General features: G+C 45.8%; 1 long non-coding RNA gene across 1 annotated transcript; it reads right to left on the reverse strand.

Moving 5' to 3' along the window:
- Positions 1-64: 64 nt before the first annotated feature.
- LOC308575357 lies at positions 65-13,540 on the reverse strand. The gene is made up of 3 exons (XR_014002808.1): positions 12,660-13,540; positions 11,121-11,207; positions 65-1,486 (listed from the first exon to the last, which is right to left on the reverse strand). It is a non-coding gene; the product is annotated as an uncharacterized lncRNA (long non-coding RNA).
- Between the last annotated feature and the right edge of the window lie 2,723 nt (positions 13,541-16,263).

Here is a 16,263-nt window from a genome sequence, read left to right on the forward strand (position 1 = left end):
CTTGCGGCACACTTGGCATGAAAAGTTGAACTGCCCTGGTCTGTCTGTCTATCTGTGGAACGCTAATAATAATAATGATAATTCACTTTGCCTAATGATAGGCTCTGTCTTGCAGCTCTTGCCTTTTAAAGCTCAGGGGGGAAAAGATGGAACCAATTCACAGAGGAGAGCTCTATCAAAGACCTTTTAACCATGGTGGTGGCTTAAAATTGAACCTCCCATGCTCAGAGGCAGTCTGCCTTGATATTGATTGATTGATTGCTAAAATGCTAGGGGGGAAATATCCCTTGAACGTCAGCTGCGGAAAACGGGAGGGGAGAAGGTGTCCTTCCGGTCAAGTTTCCTGTTGGGGCACCACTTCGGCCTCTAGATTAAACTTTAGATGGTCACTCTGCAACTGATTCAGCCGGGCTCCTCTTCGTACGTAACACACTTATGAAACACTTGGCGGAGGGGGCAAGGGGGGGGAGAGGAAGGAGCAGGATTCTTTTCTGGTTCAAGAATACTTGAAGTTGGGGCAACAGGTGACGTGGGTCGCCACCCAACTCTGACTCAGTTTGGCTTTCATCCGCTTGAAGGAAAAGAAAAGGCACGTCCTTAATGCCACAGTTGAGCTCCGGAACAAAAATGAAGCTATGACATGGTGTCCCTGAGCATGGACAGAGAGCCCTTGACTCACAGTTGAGTAAATCATTGCGTTCAGGTGTTCTAGATCAACCTGTGTTGTTGGCTTTTGCACGGCTCTGCACCCCCTTTTTCCTTTTAGTAGGACAGGTGACCTTCTGATAGCAAGCCGGATATTGGGGCGTATCATAAAGAGCCAGGCCAGGAGTCAATTTTAACTGGGCTTCAGTGACACTTGAATATTTTCTTTGGTGGCGTTGTTTGGCTTGTTAAAAAGCAGGGAAAGGGATGCTGAAGGCCTGAACTCAGAAGGAATACAGGTTTTCCCCTGCAGGTTGGAAAAACCTGTTTGAAAGGATTTATCACCCGCGCATGAGTGACTAAGTGCTTTTAAATCTGTAATTGGCATCCATCAAAAATTCAAGGCAACCGCTAACTCTGTTGCAAACATAACCTGGCATTCAGCTCTCCAGAGAGAGAGACAGAGAGAGACAGAGACCTGGGGGCTTTTAGATGACTGGCACCCACTACCCTCTGATCTTTAACTTGATTTCCAACTTGCAGGGAGTTAGGAACTTGGGGGAAAGGGAGTGTGGACTGAGTAATAAGTGTTATGCTCTCTGTTCAAACGCAGATGTACATATGCTGTTTTTGCTTTACCCCAGGGGACTGGTAGATTGTTCCCCTTGCTGCAGTAAGTCAGCGAGGCTTTCACACAACTGCACAAAAACACAGCCATCATAGGATCGTAGTATTGTAGTGCACTTACGCTTAGTACTGCTTGCTGTCAGTCTTGGTGTCTCTCAGTCTTGGTGTTTCCTGGCTGGTACTCTCCACTGGAACAACAACTCATTTCATGAAACTGCATGTAAATAAAAATGAACAATATATTTACACATCTTGCCTTGCCCTTAAGCACTTGATGTTTCCACCTCAGTGTTCCTTGACTGTGAAATAGGCACATTTAATTGGTCAAAATTTGGATTTGTAGCTGGTTGACTGACGGAAACCAAAGAATTCTTACTAATGGTTCCTCAGCACCCTGGGGGGAAAGTGGCAAGTGGAGTGCCGCAGAATTCTGTCTGGGGCCTGTTGTTCAATATATTTATAAACAGATGCAGGAATAGGGGGGGATGCTCATCAGATTTGCAGACGACACCAAACTGGGAAGGGTAACTAACGCCACAGAAAACAGGATTGGGATTCAAAATGACCTTAAGAGATTTGAGAACCTGGGCCAAAACGTAACAAAATGAATTTCAATAGGGACAAATGTTAAGGTTCTGCACTTAGGCAGGAAGAACCAGATGCACAAATATAAGACGGGGGGGGGCACCTGGCTTACTAGCAGTACATGTGAAAAGGATTTGGGGGTCATAGTAGACCACAAGCTTAACAGGAGTCAACAGTGTGATGCAGCAGCAGCAAAAAAACCCCAATGCTATTCTAGGCTGCATCAACACAAGTCTAGTGTCCAAGGAAAGTAATAGTCCCACTCTATTCTGCCTTGGTCAGACCACACCTGGAATACTGTGCCCAATTCTGGGGACCGCACATTAAGAAGGATATTGACAACCTGGAACTTGTGCAGAGGATGGCAACCAAGATGATCAAAAGTCTGGAAACCAAGCCTTATGAGGAACGTTTGAGGTAGTTGGGTATGTTTAGCCTGGAAAAGAGGAGACTGAGAGGAGATACGATAGCCATCTTCAAGTATCTCAAGGGCTGTCACATGGAACAGGGAGCCAGCTTGTTTTCTCCTGCTCCTGGAGAGTAGGATCTGAACCAGTGGCTTCAAGTTACAAGAAAGGAGATTCTGACTAAACAGAAGCAAGAACTTTCTGGCAGTAAGAGCTGTTCAGCAGTGGAACGGTCTCCCTTAGGCGGTTGTGATCTCTCCTTACTTGGAGGTTTCTAAACAGAGGTTGGATGGCCATCAGTCATGGATACTTCAGCTGAGATTCCAACATTGCAGGGGGTTGGACTAGATGACCCTCAGGGTCCCTTCCAACTCTATGGAAAATATCCTGCCTGACTGAGTCACCATCTGCCTGACTTCTAGTGGGAGGGAGTTCCACAGAGTTGGGCTCACAATACAGAGGGGATGGTTTCTTGTTGTTTTTCACTCTCCTAGTGAGCGACAAGCTTTCTGAGGAATCCAGCCTTCAGACCCCGGCCATCACCTGTGCGTGCCTTGAAGCGGGTCCCTTTTCTACTTTCAGAAGCAGACAAGAGTTCAAGGCAGCTTGATTTTAACCTGCTGGTGTCAATTGCCAGTAGAGGAAGGGCTGTGGCTTTGTAGTAGAGCCCCTGTTCTGCACACAGGAAACACCAGCTTCAGTGCCCAGCATCTCGTGCAACATTTGGCTGAGCTGGCTTAACAACAGACATTACAAGTACAGTCATACCTCGGGTTAAAGACGCTTCGAGTTAAATCTTTTCAGGTTGCGTTCTGCGGCGACCCGGAAGTACCGGAAAGGGTTACTTCTGGGTTTTGCCGCTCATGCATCTGCAGACGCTCAAAATGACGTCGCGCACATGCGCAGAAGCGGCGAATAGTGACCCGCGCAGACAGACGTGGGTTGCGTTCTGCTCTAGAACGGATCCCGTTCGCAACCAGAGGTACTATTGTATTTTAGTGAACTGAATAGAGAGAAAGATTATGAGTCATGGGGGTGTGGAGAATGTGTATGAACTTAGCAGTGCTTAGCTTATTTCTTTTTTTAGTTGCTATTTTGTTAATAGTGTTTTATGGATTATTTTATTTATGATTTGTTAATTATTTTGTATGCATTTGTGATGTTCTATTAGGTCATTGTTACTGATTGCACGCCACTTTAAGATTCATTTGAATGAAATAAATCAAACCCTGGGAGAAACTCCTTGCCTCAAACCCTGGAGTCAGTGTAGACGATATTGAGCTACAAACAGCAATGCTCTGTCTGGGTACAGTGGTACATCTGGTTAAGAACCTAATTTGTTCCGGAGGTCCGTTCTTAACCTGAAACTTAACCATCTTAGCTAATGGGGTCTCCCACCACCGCCGCGCGATTTCTGTTCTCATCCTGGGGCAAAGTTCTTAACCCGTGGTACTACTTCCGGGTTAGCAGAGTCTGTAACCCAAAGCATTTGTAACCTGAGGTGTTTGTAACTCGAGGTACCACTGTATAAGGCAGCCTCCTACGTGACTATGGGGTGGTTTGTTACTAGTTACACTTTCCACAGACACAGGTGCTTTCCCTTCTTGATGCATCCCAGCTCTTGCCTTGAGATCTTGTTCTGCAGAAACAAGGCCGTGGAGCCAGCCCGTGGATTGTGGGAGCAATCTTGGAAAGTGGGTACAGCTTCACCAGTGTGGTGTAGTGGTTAAGAGCGGTGGACTCGTAATCTGGTGAACCAGGTTCGCGTCCCCGCTCTTCCACATGCAGCTGCTGGGTGACCTTGGGCCAGTCACACTTCTCTGAAGTCTCTCAGCTCCACTCACCTCACAGAGTGTTTGTTGTGGGGGAGGAAGGGAAAGGAGAATGTTAGCCGCTTTGAGACTCCTTCAGGTAGTGATAAAGCGGGATATCAAATCCAAACTCCTTCTCTTCTTCTTCATTCATCTATTTTATTTTCTTAAACGGCCTCCGGTTGCCCAAGACAACAAAACGGCCCCTCTTTCGCAATGCCTGCTCCCTCCCTCCCCCTTTTCCAAGGAGCCGGAATCCTCATGTGAGTAAAGGATGACTTTTGAGCCCCTGATGCAATTTCGCTTTTCTTCGGCAGGAGTGGCGGCAGCAGGGCTCATTGTGGTGCAGGCTTCCCTTGTGCAATGGAGCCTCTGGCAACTCTTGCAACTTCCTCCTCCCCACCCTCTCTTTTTCAGGTAAAAAAAAAACTCCCAGAGATCCATAAGCAGGACTGTGAATGCTCTGTGGGGCTGGGTTTCTGCTTCAGGGTGCAGGGAATACTGCCTCAGGAAAAGCTGAATTTTTGCAAACCTGTGAAAGAATAATTGCATCAGGAGAGCCCTGTGGCAGGATCAGACCAGTGGCCCATTCAGTCCAGCATCCTGGTCTCACAGTAGTTGACTAGATGCCCCAGTGTGAAGCCTGCAAGCAGGACGCAAGTGCAATAGCAACTGGTATTCAGAATCATAGAGTTGGAAGGGACCTTCCAGGGTCATCTATTCCAACTCCTTGCAATGTAAGAACCTCAACTTAAAGCATCCATGACAGATGGCCATCCAACCTCTGCTTAGAAACCTCCAAGGAAGGAGAGCCCACGACCTTCCAAAGGAGCCCGTTCCACTATCTAACAGCTCTTGCTGCCAGAAAGTTCTTCCTAGTGTTTAGTCTAAATTTCCTTTCTTGCAACTTGAAGCCATTGGTCTGAGTCCTACGCTCCAAAGCAGGAGGAAACAAGCTTGTTCCTTCTTCCATGTGACATCCTTTCAGATATTTGAAGATGGCTCTCATATCTCCTTTCAGTCCCCTCTTTTCCAGGCTAAACATACCCAGCTCCTTCAACCGTTCCTCATAAGGCTTGATTTCCAGACTCTTGATCATCTTGGTAGCCCTCCTCTGCACATGTTCCAACATCCTTCTTAAATTGTGGCGCCCAGAACTGACCAAGGCAGAATATTGTTGTTCAGCCGTGTCCGCCTCTTTGTGACTCCCTGGACCAGAGCATGCCAGGCCCTCCTGTCTTCCACTGCCTCCCGCAGTTTGGTCAAACTCATGCTGGTAGCTTCGAGAACACTCTCCAACCATCTCGTCCTCTGCCGTCCCCTTCTCCTTGTGCCCTCCATCTTTCCCAACATCAGGGTCTTTTCCAGGGAGTCTTCTCTTCCCATGAGGTGGCCCAAGCCTTGGAGCCTCAGCTTCAGGATCTGTCCTTCCAGTGAGCACTCAGGGCTGATTTCCTTCAGAATGGATGAATGAATGGCAGAATATAGTGTGGCAGAATGAATGGCAGAATATAGTGGTACTATTACTTCCTTTGGTCTGGACACTATTTCTGTTGATGCAGCCTAGAATAGCGTTCACTTTTTTCTTTCTCTCTGCTGCATCAAGCATGGCTGCCTCTAGTTGTGGCAGCAGAATATAGGCATTATATTCTTGGTGGTTGTCACTGCCTCCTATGGAAATAAATTCCATAGTTTATGCACTACATAAAGATATACCGTCTTTTGCCTGAATCCTCCCTATGTTCAGCTTCATGTGATTTTTACTCTTAAGTTTCAATATATATAAGTGTCAGGGGTTCAGGAGCAGAGGCAAGGGCAAGGGAGGAAACAGAGAGTGAGGGGGAGGAGGCAGAAGAAAAGATGAGTGATGACGACGACCCGAGATCTCCGAGTCTTTCCAGTGAATCAGAAGATTCACAGAAAGGAGCACCAGTGGCCAGGGCAAGGGGGGAGCCTAGGGGGACACCCCAGGAAGAAAGGGCCAGAGGGGACTCAGAGGGGAGCAGTTGGAAATCGGGACCAGCGTCACCAACAGAGAGCAGGGGAGAGGAAGGGCGCCAGGTATCAAGCGCTGGCAGCTCACAACAGGAGGGAGAGACGGACATGGACGTATTCGGGGACGACCCGGGTTTCGAGCACGGCGGCACAGAGATGGAAGCGGAGGTGACCGTCGTCAACGAGAGCAGGGAGGAAGAACCGGAAGCCTTCAGATGGAGGCCCACCACGGGAAGCGAACTGTATCCGACATTCGTCCCCCTGACACGGCAGCACCCAGCTCCCGCACCGGAAGGAGGGGAGGGGGGAAGGGGGGGCTTCGAGGGGGGGATGGATGTCAGGGGTTCAGGAGCAGAGGCAAGGGCAAGGGAGGAAACAGAGAGCGAGGGGGAGGAGGCAGAAGAAAAGATGAGTGATGACGACGACCCGAGATCTCCGAGTCTTTCCAGTGAATCAGAAGATTCACAGAAAGGAGCACCAGTGGCCAGGGCAAGGGGGGAGCCTAGGGGGACACCCCAGGAAGAAAGGGCCAGAGGGGACTCAGAGGGGAGCAGTTGGAAATCGGGACCAGCGTCACCAACAGAGAGCAGGGGAGAGGAAGGGCGCCAGGTATCAAGCGCTGGCAGCTCACAACAGGAGGGAGGGCACGAGTCAGGAGTGGCCACACCTCCATCGGGGAGCGAAGAAACGGTCAGGCGGAAAGTGGAAGGTTGGGCGCGCGCACCAAGTTCAAATACACAGGAAGGTGGCGCAGTAAGCAGCCCGGAAAGGGAGCCAGGTCCTAAAGCCCGGCGCAAGGAGACAGAAGGGTCCGGGGGGTCAGCGTCAGAAGCGTCCCGGACGGAAGAGACCACGGGGGGCAGAGGGACCCAGAGAAGAATGGTCAGGCGGAAAAGGTGGAGTAAGGCTAGGTTAGTAAGCTGGTGCACAGGGGGCGGAGACTCAGACGGAGCTTCGCCGGTCTAACCCATAAGACGTAGAGTTGCACGCAGCAGCTTGAGAATGGAAACTGTAACTCAATAAAAGACTTTTACAAGTGACCGCTGGCTAGCGTGATCCTCTGTGAGCTAGGATCTGGAAGCAGCTCTGACAATAAGTATCAAAAACTGTTGAATGCAGTTTTCCAAACAGAAGCTCCAATAAACAAATAAAACTCTGGAACACACACTTACACACGCCCCACGCCCCCAAAACCCAACAACTATAATGGCTTTACTGCTGAAGTAACAACATATTGGTCAAATATAGAAGGAGATAATATGCTACCATATTCATAAGACAGAGGGATAAACAACATCAACTGATGAGCATCCCTTGGACACTTTAATCATGTAAATTAGTTTAATTTATTGTGCTTGACTAGATGCGTGATGTGTCGAGGAGCTATTTAAATTATAGAGCTATTTCAGTAGATGGCACTATGTAAAGCACGAGAAGGCAATTTCCATCCCTGAGGGGGTTACAGTAAGAGAGCAACCATGAGTTCAAAACACGATGCTGGGAAAAGCAAAACAAACCATTCATAAAAAGAATTCCAGAAGACAGGAAAGGGAGAAACAGGAAAGAACGGGCATGGCAAATCTCCCTAGTACAGTGGTACCTCGGGTTAAGAACTTAATTTGTTCTGGAGGTCCGTTCTTAACCTGAAACTGTTCTTAACCTGAAGACCACTTTAGCTAATGGGGCCTCCCGCTGCCGCTGCGCCATCGCCGCGCAATTTCTGTTCTCACCCTGAAGCAAAGTTCTTAACTCGAGGTACAATTTCTGGGTTAGCGGAGTCTGAAACCTGAAGTGTCTAACCTGAGGTCCCACTGTATGTGCCACAGTAGTGGGGCCACAGTGAAGAAGTCCCTGTGCCTGATTCCCTTGGTTGGGTCTTACGTAATGAATGGGGCCAGAATAGGGTCAAATGCACTTCGCAAGTCTTGGTGCCCTCCATTTGTTATTGGACTATAACTCCCCTAACCCCTGGTCCTTACTATTTACACAGTATTATTGCCTTGTGGCCAAGCAAAAATGGGTGGGCAATCCAAAGGCCCTTTCCCCAAGAAGCTTACAAACTCCAGCTTCGAGAGCAGGGTAGAGAGGAAACAGGTTGAACGAGCACAAACCCCTTCGCACAAACGTAAGACTTCACGACAGGCTGGGCTAGACTGGGGCGTTGTGTGCTCCTGTGTTTTGGGACAGGTCTGGGCGTCTGTGACGTTCTAGCTTAACTGTCCTTTTCCGCATGACTTGCTCAATTGGCACTTGAGGTCCTACTTCGCTGGGAGATGAGAGGCTGCCCTTTCAGAGGAGATGAGAAGCACAAGTTGCTTCCTTCCTTATACCCAAAACAAATGATGCCACAATTACTTGCTTTGGATGCATGTGTGTAATGCATGTCTCATTCCATTCAGTGGCATGCCCTGTCCCTTTGGGTGTTAAAAAAAATATTTTAAAACATGAGGGACAGTGGACGCTTTTGTTCCCCTTCCATTATTCATTGCCACATACATGTTTTCAGAGAACTCTTCACAAACATTATGACACAATTTGTTGAGAAGAATGAGACGTTCTTTCAAAAGACGAGAGGTTCCCCTAGTTACCAGCCTCCTGTATTCTGCATCTTCCTGTAAACATTCCTATACCTTCCGGGGAGATCAAGCTGCCCCTTTGTTTTCGAATCGGGGAGATCAGATAAAATTCCCCTGACTAATGCTCACAAGGGGGGTTCTGGGGAGAGATGGGTGCAGCGAGCTCTTTTTTCTGCTCAATTACCTTAACCAAACTGGTTCCTGAAAGTTGAACTGAGAGGAGCACACCTCAAGAACATTCCTTGCAATGTACTTTCGCACACCTGGTGTGTTAAGGTTAGCCCACACCTGGCTCTGAGGTTCTCCTGGGGACACACTCCTTTTTCAGATACACAAGCTGGTACATTGCCACACAAGTATTTGCCTTCCTGGATCCATCCCAACAGGAAGCCCACAACTGGGTCTTGAAGTCCCCTCCATGGAGTCTTTTCCCACCCCTTAAATTCTCTGGTATTGAGAGACACAATGAACAAAGCCACATCCCTGCCCTGAGCATCTTTGGGTAGGGCTGGGATTAATTGCCTGTCTGAAACCCTGGAGAATCACTGCCAGTTAGTGTAGACAGTATGGGGCAAGATGGACCAGTGGTCTGACTGGGCTTAAGACAGCGTCCTACATTCATAATGCCCTTTAAACAATTCCCACTTCTCTACTTGCCAGAAGGGCTGGTGATGGAACAGAGATGCAATATGCATCTGGTATCATCAAGGCTTTCAAAAATTCCAAACTCCTCCTCGGCTGAGCAGTACGGGAGAAGTTCGAAAGATTTTTATCCAGGCTTTGCAAGATTGGCTTAGTTTTATTGCAAATTAAAATTAGTAGGAAGCACCAGGTTCTGAGGAATTCTGCATACACTAAACAGAGCAACTGCTTATTTCAGCACTGTGCAAAAACCAATAAACTCCCAAACCCAGATGCTGCTGGATTGTGGCCCATGTTAATTGGCAGGAGGCAAAGAGGACATTGTTGTGGATTTTCTGTTTAAAGCCACAAAAATGCTTAAGCAGCCATGACAGGGCCAGCCCATTCTTATTAGACAGCCAAGCTGCAGTTTCTCATTTCCCAGAATTTGCACTCAGAGCTGGACTGTCAGACAAATGCATAGACAGCAGTGCTAAAATAGGGGTGCAGACCCTTTTTCCAGATTAAGGACCACATTTCCTTCCGAGCAACTTTCCATGGGTGGACAGGGCCAGAGACAATACTGGATGGAGCAATGAATGTAAATGTCATTTGTCAGTGTGGTGTAGTGGCTAAGAGCAGTAGTCTCATAATCTGGTGAACCGGGTTCGATTCCCTGCTCCTCCACATGCAGCTGCTGGGTGACCTTGGGCTAGTCACACTTCTTTGAAGTCTCTCAGCCCCACTCACCTCACAGAGTGCTTGTTGTGGGGGAGGAAGGGAAAGGAGAATGTTAGCTGCTTTGAGACTTCTTCAGGTAGTGATAAAGCAGGATATCAAATCCAAACTCTTCTTCTTCTTGTCTTCTTTGGCGATCACTTGTAGCCAAGTAAGATTGTCTTCCATAAACATGGTTTTAACAATGAGTCTGTAAGTGACTGTGGAGGCCAATTCTGGATCCACACGTCCTTCCACAGTGGGGACATTGGTTTCCGGGCGGGAGTTGATCATGGTGTGGATTTGCCAAGTGTGCCTTCCTCTTAGGACATTTCTCCCTTGCGTCCTGAGTTCAAGTGTCTTCAAAGCCCATGGCACCTTTGGTCAAGGCTGTTCTCCAACTGGAGCGCTCGCAGGCCAATGTTTCCCAGTTGTCAGTGTTTATACTACATTTTAAAAGATTTGCCTTGAGTCAGTCTTTAAACCTCTTTTGTTGACCACCAGCACTATGCTTTCCGTTTTTAAGTACACACGCTCACTCCCCACCTTGAGACACCAGTGAAGACCAGTGAAGGGTGTGGCTTGGGGAGAGCCCAAGTGCAAAATAGAGAACTTTGGATGCTTGTGTTTGTCTTTCAGGCCAGAAGTTCCACACCCCTGTGTTGCCCAATTTTTGGTACCAATGACATGACCCTTCTCCAGAGTACCCCCATTGGGATTACATCCCTTGGCACAATACCCTCAATCCTCTGTCCAGTGCCCATAGCACCAGTGATATTGTGAGGAACAAAGAAAGTAACATAAGTGGGGAGAAGAGTGAGAGAGAGAGATGTTTGCACAATGAGGACTAGAATCTTGAAACGTAGACATGAAAAGTGAGAGGGGAGGAACCAGAGAAGTTTTAGGCTGTTGCAGCAGAAGCTAATGCAAGACTTTCCTTGCATCTTGAAGCAAATGTTTCATGCCAGTAGCTTTTAAAGAGAAAAGGCTTGTTGAGGCGAAAGAGCCAGGAAGGCTAAGAAGAGAGACCACAGTTGTGGAGATCAGAGGAAAGATTTAGAAGCAGGAAAGGGTCCCTTTAGATGGCAAAAAGGTGCTATATTGATAAACAGCTACATGGAAAAGCCATCTTCTACCTTGTAATGCGAGATTGATGTCCCTTCCAGGCATCGACCCAAAGCATTTGGGAGTGCCCTGGAGAGATTTGTAGTCACCCCGGGTTCCTGAAAGGGAACAAATGGAAACAATCTTGTATGACTTTCACTTTGAATTCTGGAGAAACATTCCCTCTTTAATTTCTGCCTGTTGTGCAACTATTAAAGGCTCAGGAGTGCTGACTGAAAAATCACTAACTGACATTTTTGTGTTCCTCAAATTCTTCACAGCCTACATCTTCAGATCCAGAGATGAGAGGTATTGTATATATTTTGAATAGTACCTCAGAAGTTAGATTTTTAGAGTATTCACATTTCTCAGTGAATAACATCCTCAGAGCAGTTCTGGAATATCTGTAGACTTTCTTCTTAATTGCAAATGTTCACGTCTGTTCAGAAGAGATAAATATGCTGTTTGGTTAATCAACCTTCCTGCACTCTAAATTTGTTTCTTTGCTGAATCATTGCTCAATTTTTCTTTCCCTACCATTGGCTTTTACAGCAATTTCAAAACAGTTTTCTTCCTTCCTGGATATGAGATGGAATCTAACCAAACACGCCTCCACACAACACAACCAACTTGCATCCCCTTGCAGCCTTTATGGCACTTACCCATACCCATACCCATACCCATACCCACCCACACACCCACACCCACATTGCCAACTTGAAAATGATGCCTGTTCTTAACTAGGCCTTTCTGCAAGCCCAGATCAGACCATGCACCTTTAAAAAAAATAAAATGAAATTTGAGGTGGGAAATGACACCAGTCCCTAAACCGTTTTGCCACTCTGGTTTTGGGTGTGGCTGAGTTGCTTAACCTCTCATCCAGCAACCGCTTTTCCTGGCTGGAAGTGAGCCCTGGATGAGAAATTTGCTGACTCTGCTAGTCTGGGTCAACTTTTTGCAAAGACCTGGAAGCCTTTGGGAATCTTCTTACACGTATTGACACCAAATAAATGGGGTTGTATCCAACCTTAAGTCATTCTCAGAGTAGGCCATTAATTTTGATGGATCCACTACTATTGAGTAAAAGCTTGGACGCAACTCAGATTCACCAAGGATATATACCACCTCTTCCCCACATAAAGGGATGGATAAATCATGTCAATTTCTTATTCAGTCATAAATTCAGTTTGCAACATTTCCACATCAGTTTGCCATTTTTTAAAAAGGTAATCACAAAAATTCGTCAATATTTAGTGTATATTTCTCATAATATACATTTTTTTAAAAAAAAATAGCTTTTGCCTAATATAGACACTTTTGCAAGCACATTCCCCTAACCTAATGCCTTTTAGTCTGCAATTTTAATGTCCCCTGATATTCACATTTTTAAACCCATTCTTTAGTTGCAAAACTGCAGCACAAAATTTGTGTAAGTGCAAATCTTGCAGTGTAGATGTGGGTATTGGGGTTGACGTATTGCTCCAGGAAGTGCAAATTTGCAATAAAATCCAAACTAAACCAAACTATCCCCCTCAAACACAACACCCAAAGCCACTTTGTTTCTTCGTTACCTCATCCTTTGGTGAGGAAGTGTCCTAATGTCTTTAAAAAGAGCGTGGGTGGGGAAACTGAGGCACGTAATGAAAGAGTTCTCTGGAATTTGCTCTCACTGGCACTTCATGTAATCCAGGAAAATGTCTCATAATCGGTCTGTTATTGTCGCTGCGGTGCATGGCATCCCATCTGTAACTGTCACAAAAACCGGGAAGGGGCAGTGCTTGCATTTCCTGCAAAGAAGTTGTAATGGCAGTTATATCCCCACCACCCTTTCCTTAATTTAAATTCTGTGCATCTAGTCCTCAAAGAACAATTTCCACTATTTGCTACCTGCCGTTACAACAAAACAGTTGTAGTTGTTGTTTATTCATGAGACAACCTAGTTCCTCAGCTCGGTTTTGCTGGAAGGGATATATTAACTTATTGGATTTATTTTTGTTTTAATCAAATATTTCCGCTAGGTAATAGCTAGGTTTTCTGTGTATATGTTGTAAATAAATAAGATAACCAGTTCAAAATAAAAATAAAACAGTTTTTTCTCTCTGAGGAAACTGTATACAGGTAGCAAATTAGTTTTGCCAGGTTCAAGAGGCACCGCTGACATTTTTTTAAAAAAACTACCAAGGCGTTTTATCATTGTAGAAACATCAAACAAATGTAACTGATAAGCGCTTGGCGCTGACCTGTGTTAAAGGAAAACAACACTGATGACAAATGAAGAGAGGAAAGGGAAGATGAAGATAAAGACCGTAATAAAAAGCAAAAAAGGGGGAAATCTTTAACTGGATTATCTGTGTAATCTAAAAGGGAAACCAGTGGAACTGATGTTTTGAGTCAGAAATATCAAGATTAGCCCTCTCTTGGCTCCCTCTTACATCAGTGAATTCAAAAAGTTATCAGGTATTTTGGCGACAACCGTTTTGTTCTGAGGGGAAAGTTATTCTCCTGTCACAACCATCAAAGAGCTCCTTTTCTCTCACACAACCAGTGTGCGACTTCGCAGCATGGCTTGCCTCAGACTGGAAAAGTTTATTAGATTTCAGTCTTTCTCAGACAGAAAACTGGGCAGCTTACAACAGAATCTAAACCAAATTTTCTATTAGTTAGGTGTAAAGGGACAGGTGTAAAGATGGGTGTAAAGAACACCTCACAAATTTTTGTATGGGCGGATATTTGGTGTGTTTTTTTATTGCATAAAACTTGTTCCCCAAACCCCAGCCAAAATCTGATGGGATTTTTTGTTTGTTTCAAAAGGGCAACATACACAGAGGAGGTAATTCTGATTCAGAAAACCAATGAGGGTTGAAAAGGTGAAAGGGGCATTGCTTGCTTTGAGGTAAATGTTAAGATGGCTGCCTCAGATAGCATAATTAAAGGCCAATGAGATGTTGAGCCATTTATTTTTGGGTTATATTTTATTCCCTGTTCAAGGCAGAGCTTTTTCTATTTGGGTTTTGTGCCTCAGGTGACAAATTGTTTCAGGCCGGCACCAAATATCCACATGTGGTAATTTTAATTTATCTCTCTCTGATCTTACAAGATCAGGCAGCGGATTCTAAAAGCATAACCTTGCAAAATCATTTTTAATACTTTTGCCCTTCAAGGAGGTTTCTAACCACAATGGGAGAGAGTATTTCCTCAGACACGTCTGTTTCCTTAGTAGTGATTTTGACAGCCTTTTAAGACATTTTCTCTTCCTAACAACCCCCGCCACACCTGAGGCAGCATTTTGTGAATGGAAAGAGTGTGAAAACCCATGTAAAGAAATGATTCCCTCAATGTTTGTGCCTCTGGGCATGTGTAGAGTGCATTGTCCTCAGCATGGAGTAACCATGGGCAATTCCCCACACGAGAAAAGTTTTTAAAAGATTGTAATTTCCAGGCAGCTTGCTTTCAGTGTGCGCTTTTGGGAACTCTGCTAACAGTGTAAGTTACAAAAACTGGGCATCCCCTCCACCTTTCTCCACCCGGCGCTCAAAGCCTCCAACCTGAGCAATTAATCCCCTGAAAGTGTCAGTTTTAATCTCCCCTCTTCTGAAAAAGCAACCTTATTGCCTCATTGCTGCTGTCCCACAATGCAAGCAGGGCCTAGCCTTGCAGCTTTAACCACGTACGCCATGAAGATGGGGAGGGTGAGAAAACACACATTTAATACACTCTTCCTCCCCCCGCTCTCCTTTCCCCACACAAATAAGCAGTTTTAGCAGGTGGTTTCCTAGGATCGGAAGCTGGCTTATTTCTCAACTGAGGGAAACAATGAGCTCATTCAACCTCTATCCTAGTCTTGGCGGCTTCATTTAACAGCATTTAATGATGGCGGTTGTTTTTGATTTTTTTCTTCCTGGCTGCTGTGTTGTTTTTATTTATTTATTTGCCCGTTTCTTCATGCTTGCTGGCGTACCCAAACGGGATAGCATAATAAGAACAGCAGGCTCTGTGTGTCCCCCATCTAGTTCAGTATATTGAAAGCACATTTTCCACCACAAGGAATCCTGGGAACTAGTTTAAGGGTGCTGGGAATTACAGCTCTGTGAGGGGGTAAACTACAACTCCCTTTTTCTTTTCTTTTTTTGCGGCATGGGTGTGTGCTTTGAAGCTGCTTTAAAGGTATGGTGTATAAAAGCCACACAGCCTGTGGCCACTTTCCTTCACACCTGGGATGTTCACAAGCAAAGCATGATGGGAATATCCATCCCTGTTTGAAAATGCAAGGTTGTGGGGAGGAGGTGGGTGAGGAAAGCTCTCAGTCCGTCAGTTATCCTCTTTTTTATTTTAATTTCCCCTCGCCCTGAAAATTTGGATGTATAATCTCACTCTTTTTCTTTATTTTCTAATCTTCCAGTCAGGGAACACAGGGAGCTGCTATAGGCTGGATCACTCTATTGGTGCCCAAGGGACAAAGGTGGCCCTCCAGGCCTCTATGCCTGGCCCTTTAGACCCTACTGAGCTCCCTTCCCACCTCAGAAGCCATGCCCCATCTCCCTAGTCCACACCCTGACCAGCCCTGCTTCACATACATGGAAATTAGCTTATTGTTCACCAATGTTTGCCTCAGGCCTCACCCACCACTAAGGTGTGGCCCCTGAAAGGTTGCCCAGATGGGAATGTGGCCCTTGGTCTGAAAACTGTTCCTCTCCCCTGATCAAACCTAGCGTAATTTCCTTTGACGGACAACAGCTACGGAGTCTCTGACAGAGAGCATCCTTCCCTGTGCTTTTAGTTGGACCTGCACAGATTGAAATGTTTATTATTATTATTATTATTATTATTATTATTATTATTATTATTATTATTATTATTATTATTTTGGCATACAAGGCTCATAGTCTACCACTGCGACCTGAGACCTCTTGAATTGTGGACCTTATTAGATTTTAAGGGAAGGAGGAACCCCTATTAGGTACTGAATGATTTCCATTAGTGGCTTAAAGAAATGATTAGACCTGAAGAAAAACTCAAATTGCAAGAAGGTTACATGTAAGAATTCTGAAGTATCACCAAATTTCGAATTGGTGCATTGCTTTTCTGCCCTAGCAAAAGTGTCCTGTCTCTCAATATGGAGGGTTGTGTTTCTGGGTACTAGACATTGTCAGGCCAGTTCCTGTTTACTTCAAAACC

Source organism: Podarcis bocagei (assembly GCF_964188305.1).
Source record: "Podarcis bocagei genome assembly, chromosome: 16".
In the NCBI taxonomy this organism is placed as follows: Eukaryota; Metazoa; Chordata; class Lepidosauria; order Squamata; family Lacertidae; genus Podarcis; species Podarcis bocagei.